This window comes from Eptesicus fuscus, chromosome 13, assembly GCF_027574615.1.
Source record: "Eptesicus fuscus isolate TK198812 chromosome 13, DD_ASM_mEF_20220401, whole genome shotgun sequence".
NCBI classification, from domain to species: Eukaryota; Metazoa; Chordata; class Mammalia; order Chiroptera; family Vespertilionidae; genus Eptesicus; species Eptesicus fuscus.
Genome location: NC_072485.1, coordinates 30,741,158 through 30,768,929, shown reverse-complemented (window position 1 = coordinate 30,768,929; position 27,772 = coordinate 30,741,158).

Below are 27,772 nucleotides of genomic sequence, written 5' to 3'. Positions count from 1 at the left end.
AATAAGCCTGTAACAGTCACTGGGCAGGCAGATGCCAAGCACATCAAAATGTTATCCCTACAGATGCATAACCACCAGCAGCTGCCACAATTTTTCCAGTTGGAATTGGAGAACTTCGCTTTGGAGATCCAAGAGAAACACACCCATCCTGCCTTGTCATCACACTGATTCATCGAAAGTTTTTTAAAAAAATCACTGTTACCATTTCCTTGTCTTTTAGCCTAAAAGAATGAATACAAATGGTACAAAATGATCTTGAGAGCAATTGAGGTCAGACTGTCACGGGAAGAAATCCGTCCCAGCAGCTGCCTAACTACCTATACCTCACAGCAGGCTGGAGTCAATGGAATTCTGAAAGGCTGACTCCACATTCTGTTCCTCTTTAGGGAACTACTGTTTGTCAGAAACTTGGACAGACTCGAGTCATATATCACAAGTACAGGTTTTGCCCTGAGTGACCTGTGGACAGTCTGTTGTTATGCTTCCAAGTTGTTGTTTTTTTCCCTCTGCTACCCAAATTCACAAGCAAACACTATTACCTAAACAAACAATATGTATTTGACTCATGGAAGCATCGTATTTGTTATTAATCCAAGTATGACAATGGGGCTGTTTTTTCCCCAGAGTCCCTGTATGGATCAAGCATGGTAGGTTTGAGTTACACCATCCTCTTTCAGTAGGCATCAGAATGCCTGCCAGGCCCACACTCCCCCTTGGAGGGACTTCCTGCACACAAGCTCTCTCAGCCTGCCTGGTGATTGCTAAGCACCTGACCCCAAATCAGTCCATTGCTAGACTGGCCAGTAGACTATGAAATAGCCTGATATAAGAACTCTGCCTCACAAAAATGGTGATAGGCTAAACCCATTGGATAGATCCTTTCACTTGATATTGTGAGAGGTCTGAAAACCATCCCATTGACTCCTCAGTGTACAGATGAAGAAACTGGGGCTGATGAAACACACATCCATGTTTCTCTCTCTCAGTCTCTCCCTCTCCCCTCCACTCTCTCTAAAAATCAATGGAAAAATATCTTCAGGTGAAGATGAACAACAACAATAAAAGGTAAAATTAATTGACTATATTTAACCAGATAGAAGGAGGTATAACCTCCAGGTATGTACAGGTGGATCAGTTTTCAGGACTTAATAAAATGATATACAGACTATTTTACTCATGGTTTTCAAGAATAATCTTTGTGGAGGATTGGGATCAGACTCTTTTGACAAACAAAAATCTTAGACAAATCTTAGAAGGAAGAAATTGAGAGAGGGAGAGAGGGGGGAAGGAAGGAAGGAAGGAAGGAAGGAAGGAAGGAAGGAAGGAAGGAAGGAAGGAAGGAAGGAAGGAAGGAAGGAAGTTAGGAAGGAAGGAAGGAAGGAAGGAAGGAAGGAAGGAAGGAAGGAAGGAAGGAAGGAAGGGAAGGAAGGAAAGGAAGGAAGGAAGGAAGGAAGGAAGGAAGTTAGGAAGGGAGGAAGGGAGGGAGGGAGGGAGGGAGGGAAGAAGGGAGGGAGGGAGGCAGATATGTTGAAGAGTGGGTAGAGGGTGCTTAGTCATCAGACCCATCAGATTCTGCCTGGGTCAGATTTGTGGAAACCTACATTCCCAAGGAACATGGCAATAAAAACTATGGCAAACCAGAAAACAGGCCCAGGTATCCAAGTCAAAAGATATTGCACATCCACTATGTGTACAGCAATATACAGGGTGTAGACAAGTAGAAGACATACCCTCTGCTCTCGAGTTGTAGGCAGTCTCCATGAAGAGATCAGGCATAAATTTGGGAATTAGAGAAACCAAGATGGCGCCATAGGTTAAACACCTAACCCGCAGCCGGGCACAACAATTTCAAAAATACAACTAGAGGTCAGAACGGTCATCGTCCAGAACCACAGGAAAGCTGGCGGACTGAAATGCCCACAGCTGGGGAGAAGGAGAAGGCCACGGGGACAGTCGGGGGAGCCGCAAAAGCCTGAGGTATGGAGAAACGGACGGAGACACGAGCACGCGCGCCTGCGGGGAGGATGGAGCCGGAGAGGAAGGGGCGGCTGACGGCCTGGCCGGCGTTCACTGGCAGGAAGGAGATAAAGGCTCCGGATTGCGCTGAGCGCCGGCTCCGACTGCACTGAACCCCGCTCCGGGCGAAACCCTGGGAAGCCAGGCGCAGGCTGGGGGAATGAACCTGGGCTGTGGGGCGCAGGCACAGAGGAGCGGCGGAAGGCAGAGCTCCAGAGGCGCGCGCAGGAAAGGGCGCAAAGGACGGACTGTTGCCTGCGCCACTGAACTGCCCTAGCGGGAAGGAGACAAGGGCTCCGGACCGGGCTGAACCCCAGTTCCGACTGCACTGAACCCCAGTTCCGGGCGAAACCCTGGGAAGCCAGGCACATGCTGGGGGAATGAATTTGGCCTGTGGGGCAGAGGCACAGAGGAGCGGCGGCTCCAGAGGCGCACACGGGAGGGCGCGCAGAGGAGGGACTGTTGCCTGCGCCACTGAACGGCCCTGCTGGGAAGGAGACAAAGGCGCCAGACTGCGCTGAGACCCAGTTCCAACTACATTGAAACCCAGTTCCAGGCAGCGGGCGAAACTCCAGGGCGCGTTTCTCTCAGAGGTGTTTGCAAGGAATACAGAGGGACACAGACACAGGAGCCTCATGTCTCCTGCACAGCAACTCTTCCTATATAGACAAAGAGGGTCCTCATGGACAATTGGCCTGGAGGACAATTCCTCCTAGTGACACCAACAACAATCAAGACTTAACTGTAGATACTCACTCAGTTTCGCAACTGCGCCGCCCCCGCAGGCCGCCCGGCCCGGGGCACTGGGGACGCCGCGGCCGCCCAGCGCCCATCCCCGCCGCGAGGCCCCCGCGCGCCTGGTTCCGCGGGCCGCGCGCTCCGCACACCGGACGGAGGCCCGGGCGCCCTCTCCGTGCACCTCCCGGCGCCACTAGACCTCAGTAGAGTTGACTGAATTCAAGGGATTAAGAAGAACAAAATGGGGAATTCGAAAAAGATGACGGCGGAGGTGAAGGCTGATGTGTTGCCTCACATGGCAGTTTCGGAAATACAACTGGAACATGGACTAGTGAGGGTGGCGACTGCTGCTCGCGTCTCCCCAGACCGGGCGGCTGCTCCTCTCAGTCAGCACCGCAGCCGGGGCCATGGGCTCGTGGGCGCCGCAGCAGCTGCTGTGGCGGCGGCCGCGGACTCAGCGCAGCGGCTCTCTGTGAAGGAAGAGACCATCTTTCTGCAGGAGGGGCGCATCCGCGCCACCGACCTGGCCGAACTGCGCAGTGAGATCCTCGAGGCCCCGGAGGCTGCCAACACCGATTTGGAGGATTCTTAGGAGTTCTCATCTTACATTCAAGCCCTTTAAGCCATTTTGACAGAGGAGAATCAAGAAGGCGGCTAAGTTAAACAAAGGAACTGCGAACTCCACCGCGCACAGCAATTTCAGGGGCACGAATGGAGGACAGAGCCTCTGCCATCCAGAACTACAGGAGAGATGGCTGAATGGTAGATTTATAGCTAAGAGGGAAGAGGAAACCAGCGAAATCGGAGGGGATGAGGTGTGGAGGCGCGTGGGTCTGGTTGGTGGCGGGGGAAAGGGGCTTTTGTTCCAAACCTAGGGGAGATTAGCTCTCCATCACACTGAAATCCAGCTTCTGGGGACCCGTGGGAGACCCAGATGCCTGCGGGGAGAGGCGGGACTCTTGCGGAGGTGCCAAGCGCCCCTGGGTCTGGGGGAGGCCGCGCTCCCCTGGGTCCGAGTGAGGCCAGGGGTCCATAGATCCAGGTGAGGCCTTGCGCATCTAGGCCCGGGTGAGCCCAAGTGGCCCTGGGTCTGGGAGAGGCCAAACATCCCTGGGTCCAGGTGAGACCATGTGTCCCTGGATCGGGTGAGGCCTCGTGAACCTAGGCCCGGGTGAGCCCAAGTGGCCCTGGGTCTGGGAGAGGCCAAGCGTCCCTGGGTCCGGGTGAGACCATGTGTCCCTGGATCCGGGTGAGGCCTCGTGCACCTAGGCCCGGGTGAGCCCAAGTGGCCCTGGGTCTGGGAGAGGCCAAGCGTCCCTGGGTCCGGGAGAGACCATGTGTCCCAGGATCCGGATGAGGCCTCGTGCACCTAGGCCCGGGTGAGCCCAAGTGGCCCTGGGTCTGGGAGAGGCCAATCGTCCCTGGGTCCGGGTGAGACCATGTGTCCCTGGATCCAGATGAGGCCTCGTGCACCTAGGCCCGGGTGAGCCCAAGTGGCCCTGGGTCTGGGAGAGGCCAAGCGTCCCTGGGTCCGGGTGAGACCATGTGTCCCTGGATCCGGGTGAGGCCTCGAGCACCTAGGCCCGGGTGAGGCCACGTGCCCCTGGGTCTGGAAAAGACCAAGCGCCCCTGGGTCCAGGTGAGACCATGTGTCCCTGGATCCGGGTGAGGCCTCGTGCACCTAGGCCCGGGTGAGCCCAAGTGGCCCTGGGTCAGGGAGAGGCCAAGCGTCCCTGGGTCCGGGTGAGACCATGCGTCCCTGGATCCGGATGAGGCCTCGTGCACCTAGGCCCGGGTGAGCCCAAGTGGCCCTGGGTCAGGGAGAGGCCAAGCGTCCCTGGGTCCGGGTGAGACCATGTGTCCCTGGATCCGGGTGAGGCCTCGTGCACCTAGGCCCGGGTGAGCCCAAGTGGCCCTGGGTCTGGGAGAGGCCAAGCGTCCCTGGGTCCGGGTGAGACCATGCGTCCCTGGATCCGGATGAGGCCTCGTGCACCTAGGCCCGGGTGAGCCCAAGTGGCCCTGGGTCTGGGAGAGGCCAAGTGTCCCTGGGTCCGGGTGAGACCATGCGTCCCTGGATCCAGGTGAGGCCTCGTGCACCTAGGCCCGGGTGAGCCCAAGTGGCCCTGGGTCTAGGAGAGGCCAAGCGTCCCTGTGTCCGGGTGAGACCATGTGTCCCTGGATCCGGGTGAGGCCTTGTGCACCTAGGCCCGGGTGAGCCCAAGTGGCCCTGGGTCTGGGAGAGGCCAAGCGTCCCTGGGTCCGGGTGAGACCATGTGTCCCTGGATCCAGATGAGGCCTCGTGCACCTAGGTCCGGGTGAACCCAAGTGGCCCTGGGTCTGGGAGAGGCCAAGCGTCCCTGGGTCCGGGTGCGACCATGTGTCCCTGGATCCAGATGAGGCCTCGTGCACCTAGGTCCGGGTGAGCCCAAGTGGCCCTGGGTCTGGGAGAGGCCAAGCGTCCCTGTGTCCGGGTGAGACCATGTGTCCCTGGATCCGGGTGAGGCCTCGTGCACCTAGGCCCGGGTGAGCCCAAGTGGCCCTGGGTCTGGGAGAGGCCAAGCGTCCCTGGGTCCGGGTGCGACCATGTGTCCCTGGATCCAGATGAGGCCTCGTGCACCTAGGCCCGGGTGAGCCCAAGTGGCCCTGGGTCTGGGAGAGGCCAAGTGTCCCTGGGTCCGGGTGAAGCCAGAGCCTGGGTCCGGGTGAGGCCGTGTGCCCCTGGATCCATCCGGGTGAGGCTGGGTCCCAGGCCCGGGTGAGACCACGCGCCCCTTGGGTATGGGTGAGGCCACGTGCCCCTTAGTCCGGGTGACGCCGTGCCCCTGGGTTCGGCCGAGACCAAACCAGAGGGAGTCGGACCTCCGTTACCACCATTTGTCCACCATCCAGAGCTGGGGGGTCAGTGCTGACATGTACACATAAGGAACTACTGGACATTGAAATTGAGTCTCAAAAGAACTGTTGGTCCAGGGGGAAGCTCGCTACAGACTGATTCATTTGCCTGTCAGCATAACTATTATTGCTCGTCTCACATTCAGTGCTTATTAGTATATATCTAGTGACATATGATCTCGCTCATCTAGGGGAAATGATGAACAACATAGACTGAGGAACAAGAACAGAACCAGAAGCAAGGAGGCATCGATCGGACTATCGGGCCTCAGAGGGAGGATAGGGGAGGGTAGGGGGAGGGTGGGGGGAGGGGGAGAGTTCAACCAAAGGACCTGTATGCATGCATATAAGCCTATCCAACGGTTAAGTTCAACAGGGGTTTGGGGCATGCGTGGGGAGAGGGGTGGGATGGGAATGGGGGGATGAGGACAAATATGTGACACCTTAATCAATAAAGAAATTAAAAAAAAATAAATTTGGGAATTAATTTAAGAAAACCACAAAGAAAAAAAAAAAATCTGGGCAAGAAGGTAAACTTAGGTTTTGAGGCAAGGCAACTAGAAAATGACTCAAAGTCCAAGAATATTATTTAACACAATTCAATTTTTTTAAAAAAGATTTAATATAAAATACCTATTCAGCAAAACAGATAAGGACAGTACAACAGCCAATGGATTTGGCAACACAGAGTAGGTCACTGCTGATTTTAACAGCAGCAGCAGTGGAATGTTGAAGATGGAAATGATTTCTTTCCCCATAGCATTTATTTAATATGTAAACATTTTATTTCCGTGTTTATTTATTACTGTCTGGCTTTACCCTACTGAAATGTAAGCTCCATGTGGGCAAGAATCTTGCCAATCATATTCACTTCTGTATTACTGGATTCTAACTAGTGCCTGAAATTGAAGGCTCTCGGTAAATGTCTGTTGAATGATTGAATGGCCAGTGTTATGCTAGGCATTTGGGAATGGAGTAGAGATTACAAAATAAATATCACAGGGTTTCTATCCTTGAAAATTTACAACACAATGTTAGACATATATTAGTTTACAAACAACTCTATCACTGCTTTTCAAACTTGAATAAAGTATGCATCTATGTTAAAAGCAAACATTGAAATAGAAAACCCAATTATGTTGGCAAAACATTTCATTACAGACTTATTAAAGAACGTATAAACATAAAACCAGGCATAAATTACTTACGCTTCTAGCTTCTATACAACTACAAAACTGAAATTTTAAAATTAAATCAAAGCCACACAATCAATAAGCTTAAAATTAACATTAATGTAATGTGGAGAATGGTAATATTTTGCTGAAACTAAGCAGCTACTGCTAACATGAAGAATATGACTATTACGGTGCAAATTATTTTGTGTTATCCATGCCTTGATGTCAGTCGGCCTTAGCTGGGTGCAAAGCAGTGAAGAGGATTAAATCTACCTCCGTTCTCTTCACAACAGGCTGTGACATTTCCAAGAGTACCACTTGTCTGCAATGAATCTCTAAACACTAGCCCCAAGTGCAGGCCTTCTGGAAATCATGCAGCAATGCTCAATTATCCAGACAATCTCAAATAGGTTTTTAATTTATTTTTTATACTATGATTGAAAGGAAGTCACAAAAATGTTTTAAATGTCATAGAAAATCTGTAGCCCTTAATATACATATCTAACTCCCCTCCACCCATGGATCCAGTTCCTCTGTTTCTATACGTTCCTGAATCACCGGTGAGGAATACAAAGAGGGAAGATACACTTGAGAATTAGACAAACAGGTTTGAACTCCAGCTCTGTGGTACTATCCGTGGTTTCAGGCATCCACTGGGGGTCTTGAAATGTATCCACGCCCACCCCCGTGGATAAGGCGGGAACTACTGTAGCAAAGACAAGGAGCCTTTTATACTGACAGACCTGCATTTGGGAATTCATAACAAAGTGAGTACAATCTCAAGAAGAAATGCAGAGACTGCTGGGAAGGGAATAAAAAATACTATAAGAAATGAGCTGGGGAGAGATTAACCAAAGAACTCATATACATATATGCATACCCATGGACACATAGTGTGGTGAAGGCCTGGGGCGGGGGTGGGGGGTGGAGGAGGTCAATGAGGGGAAAGGGAGACATCTGTAATCCTTTCAACAATGAAGATGAATTTTAAAAAATACATGAGCAAAAATGGAACTGAATAAACTATTGCAGGTAAAAACAGGTTGACCATCCACACAAAACAATGAAAGGAGAGGCTGACCTGTCTCCGGGGCACAAGGCAGGTGGCTCTACAGACATTTGTTAAATAGCTGAAGAAATGCCTGTGCTTGTGATCTGTCAGAATGACCCTCCAAACCCAGAACAGAATAAAACAAAAGGAGAGACTAAAGGTACATAGAATAGAAATCTAATAATGAAAGACTTGAGACAGGCAATAAAAGATTTGTAGAACTATTGAAACAAAAACAGGCTGTAGAGAGGGGGGTGGGAGTAAGAAAATCTAAATTTCTGACCAGATTCTAAGCATGTGAAAAAACTCCTCTTTTAGTTAGCACAGAATTTAATTATGAAGAGAATTGCTTTATATGGAAACACTTTTTCTAGCATTTTTAGCAGACTTTGGCCAGCTGACAGCAGAGATGGGCCAAATTCATGACGAGGTCATTTTTCTGTGAACCATGATGATCTCTCTGCTCAGTTTCACAGGAATCTAATCTAATAATAGACAAATATGCAAATTGACCGCACCTCCGACACACCCACAAGCCACGCCCACAAGCCACGCCCACCATCCAATCAGAGCGAGCATGCAAATTAACCCAAACCAAGATGGCTACAGCCACAGAGAGCAAGGTTTCCTAGGTAACAGAGGAGGCCAAGCTTTCCACCTGCCATTTCCAGGCCTAAGCCTCCACTCAAGCTACAAAGTTTCAATTATAGAAGGTAAACAAATTCAAACAAATGGCGGCAGAATGGAGCTTGAGAGAGCAGGCCAGGGTTGCTGCCAGCAACAGGGGAAGCAAAGCTTTCCACACACCCTGGCCGGGCTCACCCGCTTAAGGCAACAAAGTTTCAGTTATAACCCCAACACAATGGCTGCGGCCTCGGAGGGAGCCCCAGGCTTGGCTCCGCTCCAGGCTACAAAGTTTCAATTGTAGAAGGAAAATAAATTCCAGATACCAGGGCCTCCGCTTGGGTTACCAGGGGGCGTGGCCGGCCTGCAAGCCACCACAGGCCCCTCGCTCAGGCCGCCCCACACCCCAAGGGAAACCCCACCTGATCTGGGACGCCCTTCAGGGCAAACCAGCTGGCCCCCACCCCTGTACCAGGCCTCTATCCTATCTAATAAAAGAATAATATGCAGATTGATCATCACTGCAACACACAATATAGCTGCCCCCATGTGGTCAAAGATCCTGCCCCCATGTGGACACAAGATGGCCACCACAAGATGACCAGCAGGAGAGGGCAGTTGGGAGGCACCCGGCCTGCAAGGGAGGGCAGTTGTGAGGGATCAGCCCTGCAAGGGAGGGCAGTTGAGAGGGACCAGGCCTGCAAGAAAGGGCAGTTGGAGGTGATCAACCCTCCAGGAGAGGGCAGTTAGGAGTGACCAGGCCGGCAGAGGAGGGAAGTTGGGGGCAAACAGGCTGGCAGGGGAGCTGTTAGGCATCAATCAGGCTGGCAGCGGAGAGGTTAGGGGGTGATCAGGCTGGCAGGCAGAAGCGGTTAGGGCCAATCAGGAAGGCAGGCAGGCAAGCAGTTGGGAGCCAGCAGTCCTGGATTGTGAGAGGGATGTCCGACTGCCCGTTTAGGCCCGATCCCGCTGGGATCGGGCCTAAACGGGCAGTCGGACATCCCTCAAGGGGTCTCATATTGGAGAGGGTACAGCCTGGGCTGAGGGAGAACCCCCCTCCGTGCACGAATTTCGTGCACCGGGCCTCTAATATTGAATAATCCAAGACAGAAAATAATGTCTAAAGGTAATGGGGGAAATGGCGTTTTCTGATTCTGCAACAGCATTGATCCAGTTTCAAAACTGAAAATAGATTCTCTACTAAGGACACCGATTCAGGCCCTTATCTATTTGCTATCCAGTCTGGCCCCTTATTGAGCACAGCTTTCTTTGGTTTAATTGAATAATGAAACCAGTCACATTTAGACTTTTAATGTTTTTGGTAGTGAAGAGAAAGCAACAACCTTTTTTAGAAAGCAAATTTAAAGTAAAAAGAAATTACTAATGGGAAGGGGGGGAATATTTTATTTTTTTGAAAGCTCACTAACTCACAGAGTATTCTGGTTGTCCCGGTTGCTTGCCCCTTCACATCCATTCCTCACCTTTCTCTTCCTTGCTCCACACTTTGGGATGCTGACTTCTACAGACTAAGCCACTAAGGTTTCTTGCCTTTCGGCTTCTGGTTGGGACCAGCTAACATGAAGTTCTGGCAGGAGACAGAGAGTAAGAGGAGAGAAAGGTATTTATTCCACCAGCACTCTCCCTGCCAGGCCAAGGATTTGGCAATGGCTCTGTTCTTTTCTCTAAGGCCACAGTTCCTATCAGGCAACACCTTACCTGCGGCTGAAGCTCCTACTGAATCCTGGTAAAATACTGTCTTGCAGGCCTAAGGGTGTTAATAGCTTCCAATGTTTTATGGTTTCCCTTACCCATGCCTATTTCTGTAAATAATCCCTCCAATAAATTCTTTTAACCAATCTCTGGGAGCACCATTCATTTCCTGCCAGGACTGAAGAATACACACAATTATTTAACTTTAATATGCAACTAACTGTAGCTAGTGTTTATTGAATGCTATTTATATGGTAGATTCTATGCTGAGTACTTTAGATGGATTATTTTTTATTTAATTATCACACAAAAAGTACTACTGTTGTTGTTAATATTCCTACAGTAGATTACATTATTATTCAAACATATTCATTCATCCTCCTCACTTCTTATGGGACAAATATACTTACTCCATTGATGCTGGGCTTAGTCATGTGACTTGCTTTGGTCTATAGATATGAAGGAAGTAATGGTGTGACCATTCTGAGCCTAGGTCTTTTTTTTTTATAATATATATTTTTATTGATCTCAGAGAGGAAAGAGAGGGAGAGAGAGATAGAAACATCAATGATGAGAGAGAATCATTGATTAGCTGCCTCCTGCACATCCCCCACTGGGGATCTGGGATCAAGCTGCAACCCAGGCATGTGCCCCTGACCAGAATCAAAACTGTGACTCTTCAGTCCATAGGCCGACACTCTAGCCCCTGAGCCAAACGGGCTAGGGCCTGAGCCTAGGTCTTAAGAGGTTCTCACTCTTCTATACCTCTACCATCACCATAAGTAAGTCATACCCAGGTTAGCCTCTTAGTCCCAAGAGGAAGCTTAGAAACATGTGTGCCAGAGCCACCCCAGTCAGAGACAACACTATCACTTCACCCCGGGAGACTACAGCATGAGCCCAGCCAAAACCACCAGAACTGCCCAGGAAATCCAAACTTGAGCATACAATCCCAAGCCCACCAACAGATCCATGAGAACAAAAAAATTGTCGTTTTAAGTCACTGAGTTTTGAGATGGCTTGTTATGCAGCAATTTTATAGCAATAGCAAACTAATAAAATACCTATTTTATAGATAGGTGATCATAGACTCCAAATGGACTGTTCTAACAAAAAGAATTAGTGCAAGGTCAATAAAAAGTCATCTGCCTATAAAAAGCAAGTTATAGACCATTGGAGTACTAATCTGCAGAAACAGCTTATTCCAAGAGAAGATTCCCCATTGCATTTAGATGAAACATAAATTCATTACATTAATATACAAAGGCTCCTCATAACCTGGCCCTTGCTTGTAGCTTTATTCTCAGAACCTGGCAGCATCCCTGCTCCTGCTCATCACTAGAGCCACACAGCATTATCCTCAGCCAGCTGGGCATGCTGTATAGCCTGCCAACTCTTTCCTTTGCACATACTGTTTTCTCTGATTAAAAAAGTTCTTCCACCTCTTATCCCCTAACTCCTCCAGCGTCATTTTACTCGTATTCCTGCAGGCTGAGCCTGATGCCCTTGTTCTGTGCTTGCCTGTGTGTACTTCTCTTCCAGCCATTACAGCACCATATTTTTAACTGTGAGTTCCTTCAGGGCCAGTAATTTGCTTCCTGTTCCTCACATTCCCACTATAGAGCATGTTACCTGGCGCATAGCAGGCTCTGAAATGTTCACAAAATCATCTCTGAAAGCTATAAACTATCCAATTGCACTGGAGGAAACAGTGCTTTGGTGACTAATAGAAAAGGGAACAGGGAGTAAAAGTTTGTCAGTCTGAATGCAGCACTATCTAGAAAGAAAGGTACTTTGATTCCCTGTTCTTGAATCGAATATCCCTAGAGTAGAAAAAGGCAATCCATCAGGCGGCCTTAGGTTGACGTGCTATTCCTTAGAAATATCTCACCCTTTTGTCTAATTCTTTGCCTAATAAGAAACCTTGTGTGTCTAAGTCTGTTTCCTGAGTGGAAGTAATATTGGGGGGGGGGGTAGAGGGAATAGGGAAGAAAAAACAATATTTAAAAGCAATCAATGTCTTACTCTGGCCAGCCACACTTCACATAATCTATTTCTAGAAGTTAATCTCTTTTGAATGAACTAAAATTCATTGTAGGATTTCCAATCCTGACTTATAAAAAAGCCCACCAGGGGACTATGTCTTTACTCCAGGAGGCCCAGCCTAAAACAACTGGCAGATGTCTTTGGACATCTCTCTCTCTCTAAAGAACTCTACTTTCCCTACAGTGGTAGCAACTGCTAGGGAGGAGAAAACTAGAAAAATCAGACTGGTGGGATAGCAAACCCAGATGCTGTCCTCCCTGTTGCTAATGGTTACAGGATTAGACTAGATGGGAACTGTAATTAGGCTGTTGGCTTTTATATCTGACATGTTTACAGCCATCATGCTATTCTGGGGCTCTTACATAACATTTATAGCTGATGCTATAATAGGCATTTTTGCGAATCTACTTTCTTCCTCTTCCATCCAAGTAGCTCTGACATATAAGCACTCCTTTCCTTTTCCAAGTCTGGACTTGAAATGTCCCACTCATATGTGTATACTCTGTAAATAACAGCTTCTCACCTTAACATCTATTTTTTTTTAAATCCTCACCCAAGGTTATGTTTTTATTGATTTTTAGAGAGAGAGGAAGGAAGAGCAGGGGGGAGAGAGAGAGAGAGAAGAGAGAGAGAGAGAGAGAGAGAGAGAGAGAGAGAGAGAGAGAGAGAGAGAGAGAGAGAGAGAGATGGGCTGCATCCCATAAACGCCCTGACCAGGGATTGAACCTGCAATCTAGGTATTTGACCTGACTAGGAATCAAACACACAACCTTCTGGTGTATGAAATGATGCTCCAACTAACTGAGTCACCTGGCCGGAGCTCACCTTAACTTCTTAATAAACTCCGTTGCTTTCTCTTAATTCTATACTTAGTTATTTGGTTAATTTCTTTACTCATATATATCAGATATCAGTAAAAGACCACAGACCAAACCTGTCCCACAGCCTGTTTTCATATGGGCATATGAACTAAGAATGGTTTTCACATTTCTAAAGCATTGTAAAAATGCAAAGAAGTTTATGCAACAAAGACTGTCAGTGACCCACACAGCCTCAAATATTTATTATCTGGTCCATTGCAGAAAATGTTTGCCAACACTTGCTCCATATCAATGTTGTCCATTACAGATCATGGGTCATTAAAATATGGAAGGCTATGTATCTAGCCTTTGATGATAATAGTGATGATGATGAATATTTACAGTATGTTTACCAATGTACCAGTAACTATGCTAAGTACATTGTGTAGATTATTATCTCAGTTAACCTTCAAGAACACTTTTTTAGGCCCTTGCTATTACCGTTTTATTTACAAATGTGGAATGTATAAATAAATTGCCCATAGTCTCACACCTATAAGTTGTGAAGCCCATATTCAAATCCACACAGTCCAGATAGTCCATGACAACACTTCCCAGAATCAAAACATCTTAACAGCAATATATAATCCCCTTTATAAGAGCCTGTCAAAGGATTATATTGCCTCTGGTTAGTCACACTGAGCTGAACTGTTCTATCATTGAAATTTTCCAAATTTGGAAATCCCCCTATTTTAAGATAAAACCTCAAAATAACTTTCATCCCTCAGTCTTATTTTGTTTTCTTTTGTGTTCCATCACATAGACTAAATGTACACCCTTTATTATATGCCCTTCGAGTATTTCAGAATAGTTCATATCTTGCCAAAGTTTTATTTCATCCTACACATCCCTCAAGGACTCTACAAGCATTCTGTATTAATTTTCACTTAATAGAATTTCCAGGCTTTCTCACCACTATAGTCATACTCTTTGGTTAGCACTAAAGCATAATGCAGATTGGGGCATACCAAGAACTATAAAATATCAAATATCTCTATTGTTTCCTAGCTACACGGATCTCATCAGCATTCACTGAACACACCATTCTCTTGCATGACCCTAGACTTTTGCATTTGGTGTTTATCTCTAGGAAGAATGTTATTTCCCACACCTCCATAGTAAAATCTGCCACACTGCATTGTATTTATTGTCTGTCTCACATGCAAGGTTAGGGCTTCTTTTTTTAAGATTAGGGCTTCTTAAGAGAATATACCGTGTCTTGTTCAGTCTTGTATGAATGAATATATTTATTATAACACCACAAACTTCAGTCATAAAATAAATAAGGTCTGAGGATCTAATGTATCAAAAGGTAACTACAGTTGATAATACTATATTGTATCAATTGAAAATTGCTAAGAGGGTAGAACTTAAATATTCTCACTGGCAGAGAAAAAGGTAAATATGGAAGGCGATGGCTCTGTTCATTAACTCTAGGGTGGGAATCTGTAACTACGCAGAAACTTCATTTCTTTAATATGACCTTTTCTTCTTTCTTTCCTTTTGATTCAAACTGGTTTATCCAGCACCCTAACTCACCTGCCTCCTTCTTCTTCCTTGCACATCCACTCCCTCAGTCATTAAGATCTCAGGACAATGAGATTTTCTGGTTGGCATCAAACAATCTTAAAAACAAAACCTGGGGTCTATTGATCACAGAGACAGAGCTTCAATCAAACAAGAGATAACATCCAGGCCTCAGTTGTGTTTCAGCTCCAGAACGACCCCCTCCTCCCCTCAACCACATCCTTGCAAAACCAGATGAAGCAATGGCTGACATCAGGACCAGATGTAATGATCAACTACCCCTTAGCCTAGTACTTTGCTGTAAACTCCTGTTCACATTGTATTGGGCTTTGATGTTTGTAAGCATGTGGATCCCTTTAGTCTGGTAACTAATCCTTTCATAACACATACATATACCATCTCATCACATTTTACACTTTAATCATCTTACAATTTTATTGTCAATTATACCGCAATAAAAAAATAATGGATAATACCTTATCTTGTGATAATACATTTTAAGCTAGTCTGTTATTTAGGCAGCTAATGTAAAACCTATATAAGAAAATCCTAAAATTGAGATCTCTTGGCTTTGTAAAACCTATAATTATCATTCCTAAATTATCATACTTAACATTCTTTGAAGTGATATAAATAATAAATTCGATACTGGTCATTGTTTTAATGGATATATGATTCATTCATGCTCATAACATGAAAAGACTCCCAAATTTCTAAGTTCCAAGATCCTAAAGCTGCAGCTTGACTCTGATCAACAGAATTCTGACCAGAAAAAATCCAAAGCAGATTTGTCTCCATCCACTTTTTAAAAATATGCTTTGACTCACTTAGGAATTTGAAAAATCAAATATTCTAGAGTCAAAAAGAAAAAAAAAAGTCACTCAAGATCTATGTCCCCTTTAGAAATTATTTTCTGACTATGTAGCCTGATATCCATAGAGCAAGAAGCTTTAAAAAAATGTTACTGATTTTTGGAGAGGAAGGGAGAGGAACAGAGATAGAAACATCTATGAGAAACATGATCAATCTGCTGTCTCCTGCACACCCACTACTGGGGATCAAGCCTGCAGCCCGGGCATGTGCCCTGACCAGGAATTGCACCAGTGACCTCCTGGTTCCTGTGTCAACACCCAACCATTTAGCCACACCGGCCAGATGAACAAGAAGCTTTTATAGTACATTGGTAGATGTAACTTGGAAAGTAAAACATTAGGAAAATGTTGAGAAATGGTTAGTCTTTTAAAAATACCCTCAGATCCTTTAAGATCTCATGCTCTACCCACTGAGTTAGCCAGGCTACCCTCAAATCCTCAGGATCACAGACAAGAAAGAGCCAAAGGAGTTCATCACCTCCAAACCAGGATTACATAGAACTAGAGGCATACGTGCACTGGGAGGGAGGAGGAGGGGGGAGAAGTCCCCTCAGCCCAGCCTGCGCCCTCTCGCAGTCCAGGAGCCCATGGGGAGAGGGCCTAAACCAGTGGTTGGACATCCTTAGCACTGCCATGGAGGTGGGAGAGACTCCCACTACCGCAGCTGCACTCACCAGCCATGAGCCAGGCTTCTGGCTGAGCGGTGCTCCCCCTGTGGGAGCGCACTGACCACCAGGGGGCAGCTCCTGTGCTGGGCATCTGCCCCTGGTGGTCAGTGTGCATCATAGCAACCGGTCATTCCACCTTTCGGTCGATTTGCATATTAGCCTTTTATTATATAGGACTAGAGGCCCGGTGCATGAAATTCGTGCACGGAGGGGGGTTGTCCCTCAGCCCAGCCTGTACCCTCTCCAATCTGGGACCCCTCGAGGGATGTCCAACTGCCCGTTTAGGCCAGATCCCGGTGGGCAGTCGGAACCCTAAACAGGCAGTCGGACATCCCTTTCACAATCCAGGACTGCTGGCTCCCAACTGCTCGCCTGCCTGCCTTCCTGATTGCCCCTAACCGCTTCTGCCTGCCAGCCTGATCACCCCCTAACCACTCTGCTGCCAGCCTGTTTGCCCCCAACTTCCCTCCTCTGCCAGCCTGGTCACCCCTAACTGCCCTCTCCTGCAGGGTTTATCACCTCCAACTGCCCTCCCTTGCAGGCCTGGTCCTTCTCAACTGCCCTCCCTTGCAGGCCGGGTGCCTCCCAACTGCCCTCTCCAGCTGGCCATCTTGTGGTGGCCATCTTGTGTCCACATGGGGGCAGGATCTTTGACCACATGGGGGCAGCTATATTGTGTGTTGCAGTGATGATCAATCTGTATATTACTCTTTTATTAGATAGGATAGAGGCCTGGTACAGAGGTGGGGGCCAGCTGGTTTGCCCTGAAGAGTGTCCCGGATCAGGTAGGGGTTCCCTTGGGGCATGGGGCAGGCCTGAGCGAGGGGCCTGTGGTGGTTTGCAGGCCGGCCACACCCCCTGGCAACCCAAGCGGGGGCCCTGGTATCTGGAATTTATTTTCCTTCTACAATTGAAACTTTGTAGCCTGGAGCAGAGCCAAGCCTGGGGCTCCCTCCAAGGCCGACAGCCATTTCTGTTGGGGTTATAATTGAAACTTTGTTGCCTTAAGTGGGTGGGCCCGGCCAGGGTGTGCAGAAAGCTTTGCTTCCCCTGTTGCCGGCGGCAACCCTGGCCTGCTCTCTCAAGCTCCATTCTGCTGCCATTTGTTTGAATTTGTTTACCTTCTATAATTGAAACTTTGTAGCTTGAGTGGAGGCTTAGGCCTGGTAAGGGCAAGCGGAAAGCTTGGCTTCCTCTGTTACCTAGGAAACCTTTCTCGCTGTGGCTGTAGCCATCTTGGTTTGGGTTAGTTTGCATACTCGCTCTGATTGGATGGTGGGCGTGGCTTGTGGGCATGGCTTGTGGGTGTGTTGCAGGTATGGTCAATTTGCATGTTTGTCTATTATTAGATAGAATGTTAAAAGGTCTTCTTGAAGAAGAAGAAGAATGGGGGGAAATAAGACGCAATAAATACATATCTTTCAACAGGCATCCTCAAACTACGGCCCGTGGGCCACATGCGGGTGTTTTTGCCGTTTTGTTTTTTCACTTCAAAATAAGATATGTGCAGTGTGCATAGGAATTTGTTCATAGTTTGTTTTTTTTTAAACTACAGTCCGGCCCTCCAACGGTCTGAGGGACAGTGAACTGGCCCCCTGTTTAAAAAGTTTGAGGACCCCTGTCTTTCAACAACTGAATCTAAGAAAAAAACAAAATAAATGCTAAGCAAAGCAGAAACAGACTCATAGATACAGAGAACATTTTGACAGTTTTCAGATGGGATGGGGATTAGGGGAATGGATAAAAAAGGTGAAGGGATTAAGAAGTACAAATTGAAAAAAAAGAAGTACAAATTGGTTGTTACAGAATAGTCATGGGGATGTAAAGTACTGCATAGGGAATATAGTCAATAATATTGTAATACTGTGTATGGAGTCATATGGGTGCAAGATTTACCAGATGATCACTTAGTAAGTTACGTAATGTCTAATCACTGGGGTGCACAGCTGAAACTAATATAATAATGTATGTCAAGTATAATTGAAAAATTAAAATGATATTAAAATGGAAAAAAAATCCTTCAGTATCAAAACACTTTAGAAACTATGTCATGTCAGAGATTGCTAGCCATCACGCAAATCCTTTGGCCACACAGCCAGGCCATAATTCCCAGCTTCCTTGTGTTCAGGTGTGGCCATTATTACTGAGTTCTGGCTTGTGGAATGGGGGCAGTAATAAAGGATGTCACACCCAGGCCTGGCCAACAGAAACCTTTCACAGGTGATCGGGTTCCTCATTTACCGTTTTTTGCTGGTTAGAATGTAAATGATCCAGCCGATGACCTTGAGAACCTCTCGCCCACCCCACACTCTAGTGAAGATGGCAGTGGCAATGCCAAAAGATGAAAGACGCCTAAGTTTTTGAGTCACTGCTGGAGGGAAAACCACCTGGCCTTGTACATCTACATTAGACTTTGATGTAAACAAGAAATAAATGCTTACTGTGTAAAACTCCTGAGGTTCTGGGGTTTATCTGTTATAGCAGCTAGTGTTAACTCACATAAGGACAGGTCAACTTATACAATTTCCCAGCAATGAAAAGACCTCCATATTTCTTTATGGACAATTAAGTAGAATGAAAGACTAACATAATATATAGCATAGTCTACAGCAAATAGCTGGAGTGTTTACTGTGTTTTTCATGCAAAGCCTCCCAACAGGGGTACAAAATAATCTTTACAAAGGCCATTAAATATCTAACATTTAAATGTGAAGGACTCATCACTGCAAACAGCAGCATCAGTGAAGCTAAAAGAATTTACTTCTTGGTTGTTGTTCTTGGTACAGATCTGTTGATATGTCTTTTCCTTTTTAATATTCATCAGCTGAAAAATATTGAACAATAACTATGATCCTACTGAGATGATACCTTTCTCCAAATATATGACCTCAATTGCAAAACTCATTGGACCTCTTCAAAGTAATTTAAAAATCAATCTGATCTATAACAAGAAGTCAATACAATTCCTGAAAACTTAAATAACACAATCAACTCTCTCCAGGTTAAAAATTTCAATTGCAAAAGTTATGTATAAGGATAAGCTTTATAGAAAACTTAAGAAATGGCCCGAAAGAGATAAAAACTAAAGAAAAACTGGGTTGTTTCTATATTTTAGTGGTCTAACATTATTATTATCCCTTCATTCAAGAAAATTAATTTTTTAATTTTAAATACATTTTTATTTATTTCAGAGAGGAAGGGAGAGAGAGATAGAAACATCACTGATGAGAGAGAATCATTGATCAGCTGCCTCCTGTATGCTCCTGACTAGGGATCAAGCCTACAACCCAGGCATGTGGCCTGATCAGAAACCCAACCGTGACCTCCTGGTTCATAGGTCGACCCTCAACCACCGAGCACACTAGCCAGGAAAGAAACATTTACTGAGGATATACGCATTGCACCAGGCTCAGTGATAAACAATATGAGGGCTATAAAACTGGCTCCTGATTTCTAGGACTATATAAAAGATAAAAACACAAACAAAGTAATTAATTGCGTTCTTTCAGGATTCTGAAGCCTAAAACATTTGTGCATGACATGATAGAAAAATAAAGAAAATCCAAAAGCCACTGCTAGTAAAGCACCTTTTGGAAATGCCAATAAATTGTGGATAGGATTAGATGTTAAGTGTAACAGAGTAAAATACTTGCTCTCTCTGACTGTGTCTCATTTCTAGCCAGCATTTCTTCCATGGCCCACAGGGGAATCGCTCCTGCTACAGATATTTATTAGAGGAATTCTGCTTGAGGCTTGAGCTTTTGGCAAAGATTTGCAGTCCTCAAAACTGTACTCAGACCATGAGGGGTCAACAGGCCTTGGAATAAAGAGATTTAGAGATTTCACCCTCTTCCTTGGATCCCTATTGGTGCCTAGGCGTCACACACCCCTTGTCCGGCCCATTCTCCCTTCCCTTGACATAAAGTAAGCCTGAATTCTAGGCTCTCTTAAAATAAATGTGAGGAAGCTTTAAGGCTTCCCCATCTTCTCGAGCTGGCACCTTTTTGATCAATAAACCTTTCATTATTCCAAATTCTGACTACCGGCCTTTGAAGCATCAGGCAGACAACCTATGCACTGATTACAATAGAAAGGAGAGAATAACAGGTCAGCTAGGAAAAGATTTAACAATAGAAAGAATCAGAATGAAAATATATATCGTATTTTCCGGCGTATAAGATGACTTTTTAACCCAGGAAAATCTTCTATACGCCCAGTCGTCTTATACGTCGGAAAATACAGTGTGTGCGTGTGTGTGTGTGTGTGTGTGTGTGTGTGTGCGCGCGCGTGTGCGTGTGTGTGTATGTGTGTATCTTAATTTTGTCAAATTTCAAATAATGATATGTCTTAACTCAGGTCCCCTACCAAGCAGAGCTTGAGGCAAATGAAACCTTTCTTTTAGAAGGTAGAAGCCCTTTATTTAGGAGGAGCAGTAAGGAGAAGAAAATGGGGAGAGGGGAGCAGAGAAACATGCAAAGCACTTCAGTGCAATGTGCAACTACACCAGCTCCATGAAAAGCCATGAAGAGCCCCAGCAGGTCTCAGCATGTTATTTGTTTGGAAGGCTTGCAAGGAGAAATTAGTCCACGGAGCAGCTCGTGGAGGGGAGAAAGGAGAGTTACAGTGCCCGCTGGTACTGCATCCCCATCTCCCAGCTCACTCCCATGCAGAGCTCATTGCCCTGTACTTTGGTCCTCCGGCTCCCAGTGGCTACTTCTGAGGCCAGATCCTAAATCTCCCGTGTGTCATTTCATCCTGACCTGGGGACTGAGGCGTGACTTGGGGAACATGGGCTGGACACAGAAGCTTACGAACATGTAGGTCTGGGGCTCCGACCTTCTCATGTTGTTGTGAGGTTTTGAGGCATGTACAAACTGCCTGTCATAATAAGCATGCAAGAAATATATTAAGATTTCGTGTCTGGGAAAGACCTGGGAGCTAGAGAAACATCACTGTCAACAAAACGGGTCCTTGGCAAGATCATCCCTGAGCTCCCAGCTTCCCTGAGTGCTTTCCATGACCCTAGGCAATGTCCCAGCGTAGCCCTGTTGATTCTGTCAATGCTGCTGCCTTCTCCTTTCTTAACGTTTGCCAAGTCCTTCCCCGACTAATCCTGTCTCCGCATCCTGTCTGTCTCACAGCCTCTTCAATCAGTTTGGTAAACAGCCAGTCCAGCTCCGATGACTCCCCAGGTACAACCGCTACTGAGACAGCATCATAAAAGGCTGGGCTCTGCTGAGCATTAGGAATGGGGTCAGCAGGAGAACTCAGCAGTGGCGTGACCCTGAAGTCTTTCTTAACAACGTGGGGTACAACAGGTCACTGTGTTCCTGGATTGCTACACAGGCACCACACTGGTACAGGCACAGCCTCCAACACAGGGATCGACAGTGAGCATGGTGCATCAGGTCACGGCAAAGGAAACGTCAGCATCTCCACGCAAGGTGGGGACAGACTCCTCTGAAAGCAGCCCTCCTGTTTCTTCAAAGCCAGAACTGCCTCCGGAGCTGCTTGCTCTACAGCTGTCTTGTTAGGGTGCCGATGCTCTAAGACGCTGTCGACAAGAGAGGCACAGCAGTTTTGTGTCCTAGTTCCTCCTGGAGGCCCTGCAGGAGACTTGGAACAGCCTCCCCATTCCCTGGTCACAAGAGCAGTGCCAGATTTTGAAAAACACAAAAACTAACAGAATGGTCCCCAGTCCCAGGCTGGAAGGAAGGCTCTCCTGCTTCTCTTCAGCCCTCACCCCACCTGACTTCTTGGTCAATGCCCAGCTGTGTCTCTTCCCTCTTCAAGGAAGATCTGGCCCCCGTTCACATAAGGAAAAAATTAAATAAAGTAAAAGATCAAGTTACTGTTCATCACGTTATTAGCTAAGACTGAGCTATGAGCAGGTACTGAGCTATGAAAAGTGTACTTCTTTTTAAAATTCTGTTAATCCAATCAGATATGTCTAAAAAATAGATCAAATAAACTATTATTATTTATCAGGTAGTTTCTTTTTTTTAACATATTTTATTGATTTTTTACAGAGAGGAAGAGAGAGGGATAGAGAGTTAGAAACATTAATGAGAGAGAAACATCGATCAGCTGCCTCCTGCACATCCCCCACTGGGGATGTCCCCACAACCAATGTACATGCCCTTGACCGGAATCGAACCCGGGACCCCTCAGTCCGCAGGCCGACGCTCTATCCACTGAGCCAAACCAGTTTCGGCTATCAGGTAGTTTCTTAATAGCTAAGTCATTGTTCTAAAATAGTTATTCTCAATTTCACTAGTATAGTTAATATTACTTCTATTTATAAATAGTTCTTCATAAACTAGAAGAATTGAATGCCATAATCTAAGTGCTAATTTAAGCTATACTCATTTCAGTTATTTGAGCCTGAGGTGGTTATAATTTTAAGTCTTATATTTTGAAATTTCTGGTATTCCTACCAAGTAGAAACAATATTGGGGTTGAGATGTGACCTTGAAACCACAAAGTGGCATCATTATGGGGCAGTGTGGGTGTACAGGCAGCAGGAAAGACAAAAGATGAGTGAAAATTATAGATGATACAATAGAATAAGGAAGAAAAATATTTCTTCTTCCTGTGCCTAGTTGCTGCTTTGAGCCAATGTCTCTGACATGCAAAGATTAAAGGGGACACAAAGGGAAATTTGGACAAAGTGACCAGAACAAACTCAGCTCTGTCTATGTAGAGGATTTCCTCACTGCATTCACGTGAGAAATATAAAATGTGCTGGGCCAGGGAAAACAAACAAAACAAAACAAAACAAAACAAAAACAGATAGAATACAACTGTGTCTTACTTTTTCAACAAAATTTTAGAAGTGCTTTCTCTTTGCCAGGGACTATACAAGACACAGAGCATAAAATAAACAAAATTAAGCATGGCCCTCACCTTCCAGGAACCCAGAATCTCACAGGAGAAACAAAAATGATCACATACATATATAATAATCAAATACAAATACAGTAGGCCCCCTTATTTGTGGTTTCACTTACCCATGGGTCAACCCTGGTCTGAAAATATTAAATAAAAATTTCCAGAAATGAAAAATTTGCAAGTTTCCAATTGTACCCCATTCTAAATAGTGTGGTGAAATCTCACCCCATCATGCTTCACCATGCCAGGGATATGAACTACCCCTTTGTCCAGCTTACCCAAACTGTATGTACCACCCACCTGTTAGTCACTCAGTAGCTGTTATCTTGGTTACCAGCTTGACTGCAATTCCTATATGCCATAGAGAAGTTGTTCTTTTTTAAAAATATATATATCTTATTGATTTTTTACAGAGAGGAAGGGAGAGGGATAAAGAGTTAGAAACATCTATGAGAGAGAAACATCGATCAGCTGCCTCCTGCACACCTCCTACTGGGGATGTGCTCGCAACCAAAATACATGCCCTTGACCGGAATCGAACCAGGGATCTTTCAGTCCACAGGCTGATGCTCTATCCACTGAGCCAAACCAGCTAGGGCAAGTTGTTCTTTTTTTAAGTGAAAAGGTGAGTACCATACAATAAGTTATTTTGTGAGAGAGAGAGAGAGACCACATTCACATGTTTATTACAGTATATTGTTATTATTGTTCTATTTTATTATTAGTTATTGTTAATCACTTACTGTGGCTAATTCATTGACTTTATCACAGGGACATATATATGTAGGGAAAAAACATAATATATATAGGGTTCAGTACTATCTGCAGTTTCAGGCATCCACTGGGGGTCTTGGAATGTATCCCCCATTGATATGGAGGCACTACTATAAATAAATGAAAACTACGGAACGTGCAATGTCGAAAAGTAAAACATAACACAACTAGGAAAGTGACCTAGGGCAGTGGTCGGCAAACTGGGGCTCGCAAGACACATGCGGCTCTTTGGCCCCTTGAGTGTGGCTCTTCCACAAAATACCATGTGCGGGCGCGCACATACAGTGCGATTGAAACTTCATGGCCATGAGCAGAAGTCAGTTTTCGGCTCTCAAAAGAAATTTCAATCATTGTACTGTTGATATTTGGCTCTGTTGACTAATGAGTTTGCCGACCACTGACCTAGGGTATCAGGAAAGGCTTACCTATTCCCAGATGAGATCAAAGAATGAATATTAATGATCAAGGTAAATGACTGCAGGATGAGGAGAGTGGGTACAGAGAAATTATGTTCCAGGCAAGGGAAATAACATGCACCGAGGCTCTGAAGGAGGAGGAACATGGTTTGTTTGAGAACTGGAAAGGCCAGTGGCCTAATAGCAAGTTAGAAGAGCATGTGGTAGAGCTGCAGATGTAAAAGGAGCCACGTTTTGGTTTTTATTGTGAAATAGTGCCAGGCTATTGAAAGGGTTCCATATGAATCCTTCATTCTAACTAAAGCTCGCTGCGCAAACAGCACTCCACCTTCTCTGCCTTTGAATTAGAGGTACTATAAAGAACTAAAAAGAATCACCAGCCACAAAACCTCTGAAATAAATCACAGGACCCCCAAGTCAGGAGGTAGAAGAGATAATAGCTTTGAAAGAAGCCTGATGATAGTTTTATGCCCACAAAATACTTGTTTCTTCAGTATGTAGCAGGCCCTGGATTTGGAAAAAAAAAAATGGGTGAAGGAGAATTCATTCGAGGATCTGCTCTCAAGATAACAGTGTGAGTGCTAAAATAGTGCTGTGTGCTGGATCGTATGAGAATATATTCTCTTCTCCTTCCTCCTTTTCCTTCTTGCCCGGGAAGAATTGCACATTTAGGAAGCTCTCGTTCACTTCTCAGTATTTCTAGGGATCCAACATTAATCGTGGAAAAACAATTTAATTTGAGTGGATATTTAATATCCTGCCAGTTTTATAAAAGGTGTAGTTTTATGATCAGTTATATATGAAATGAACCAGCCTATTAGCATGCCTAAATGACCCCTGAATCAGAGAACTAATTCTTCCCCTACTGAATAAAGTCCTGGTAGACTAAAAGGCTAATGCAGTTTTCCAAGGGAGCCAAATCAACCCCCAAAAATTACAGTTGGAGAACTGAAAGCTCCTTAGATCAGTACTTTTAAAATATATATATCATCAAGCCCCCAAAACCCAGTAGACTTGTGATCTGAATAGTTCACAACACTAATGAGTAGGGAACAGATGAAAGCAGACTCCGGATACATTGGGATAACAGTACAGAAAAGAAATCAGGCGGCCTCTCCTTGGCCAACTTCTCATCTTTCAACATCTTTTCGCGGATAAAATGTTTCCTGAAAGGGTTTTTAGCCTATACTTGGTTGAAATACAAGGAGAGAGAAAAGGGGAATAAATATGCAGTAAACTGGACTAGATAATATTAGAGGAGGAATGTTGGCAGAAAGAAAATGGAAGACAGATTTCTAAGGAAAGTAATTTCATGATTCAGAAGATAAGAGGAAGCCCTACAAAAACATGAAATTGAACATTGTTGCAGCACCTTTTCCTTCCACCTCCTTCCCTCCCCTTTCCTCTTCACCCACCACCCCTCCTGGCAACCCTCTAAATACTCTGGACAATGAGGACACTGCTGAGGTTAAGAATATATAAGAACTGTATGTTCCAGATATTAGTTTCACACTGTATGGAAAGGATCACATAATCATTTCACTGTTTATTATACCCACAAATGAAGTCATCACTAACAAGGGCAGCACACGCTAAGCTTCACCACAACATGATGGACCTTGAGATGTGATGCTAAGTGAAATATGTCAGAAAAGCTAAGAACCATATATGATTTCACTCATATGTGGGAAATAAAACTAAAAATCATGGATAAAGACAACAGTGTGGTGGTTACCAGAGGGAAGGGGGGACGACTAAGATATGGTGACAGAAGATGGCTTGACTTTGGGTGGTGGGCACACAGTGCAATATACAGATCTTGTATCATAGAAATGTATACTTGAAACATATATGATCCTATTAACCAATGTCACCCCCATCCTATATAATAAACGGGTAATATGCAAATTGACCCTCACACCCTCACAAGATGGCTGCCTAGGTCAGCAGGGGAGTGAGGGATGACCAAACAACTGAACAAGCAGGCTGTGTGGGGTGACCAGGCCGGCAGGGGGGTCAGTGAGGGACGACCAAACGACTAAACAGCAGGCTGCGTGGGGCAATCAGGCCAGCAGGGGTGGGAGGGCAGTTGGGGGCGTCTAGGCCAGCAGAGGGGAACAGTTGGGGGCAACCAGGCTGGCAAGGGGGGGGGGGCAGTAAGAGGCGACCAGGCCAGCAGGAGGGGCAGTTGGGGGAAATTAGGCTGGCAAGGGGAGGCAGTAAGAGGTGACCAGGCTGGTGTGGGGGGGTGGCAATTAGGAGCAACCAGGCCAGCAGGGAGGGGGCAATGGGGGGCAACCTGGCCAGCAGCAGGGGGCAGTTAGGGGCAACCAGGCAGGCAGGCAGGTGAGTGATTAGGAGCCAGCAGTCCAGGATTGTGAGAGGGATGTCTGACTGCCAGTTTAGTCCCGATTCCCAGGATCAGGCCTAAACTGGCAGTTGGACATCCCCCAATGGGTCCCAGATTGGAGAAGGTGCTGGCTGGGCTGAGGGGACCCTCCCCACAACTCCATGCATGAATTTCGTGCACTGGGCCTATAGTAAATTTAATAAAAACAAATTTTTAAAGGTAAGCCCCACTACCCTCTAGATGACAGCAAATTATTTTAAACAAGGAACATCTCAAATGACTAATTATATTTTTATTTTTAAATAAAAATGTTGTTTTTCAAATTACTCTATCTGTAACTTAATGATCTACTGCTTTTTATACATCCCTACTTTAGGATAATGCACAGCTAAGCAATTCCTTTAAGCCCCAAATAAAACCATGTCATAGGTTATTTCTTAACAGTCCCAAATCACAAAGGCTTATAACCTCAAAAAGTAATGGAAACAAAATTTGAGAATGTTATTAAAACTTTCCTTTCCCCCAAAACTAAGTTGGAAATAGCCGTTTCTCTCCTACGCCCATCTGAAAATGTTAATATTAAAATTTAACAAGTGAACTTGGAGAATATTCTTATGGGCCATTAACTTCCATGAAATGGTCTAATAAATACTTCTTTCGTTTGATTTTTCTCCACTGCTTTATCATAGTACAAATATTTATTCAATAATCCTGAGACTCTTGCCATATAAATGTTTTTATTAGTGCTACATGATGCAATCTATTTAAACACTGTCCTCTGTATTTTAAAGAAAAGCCTCTTGAGATGCAGTTTCAGCAATTTGTGCTGAATTATGAAGCTCGTGTTGTAAAAAGACATCATCTGTGAAGTGCTGTGGAGAAGAGGCACGGCGCACAGCATCTGAGTGGTGTGGAAATTATTAAAGAGGAAGCAACCAGCCTGCCAAGAGAGTTCACTGAGGCACCATCCACAGAAAATGTACCAAGTGCATTCAGAAACATATTCAACACAGTTTAGCATTATCTATACTCCCTGGCACTTAGGGAGTTATAATCTGAACATACGGTTTCTTTGATGACCCTCTGAACCACAGCTTGAATCCTAGGGAGTCTATTATACCATCCCTTTTTTCCATTTATATATAGTTGAGATTTTAAATCA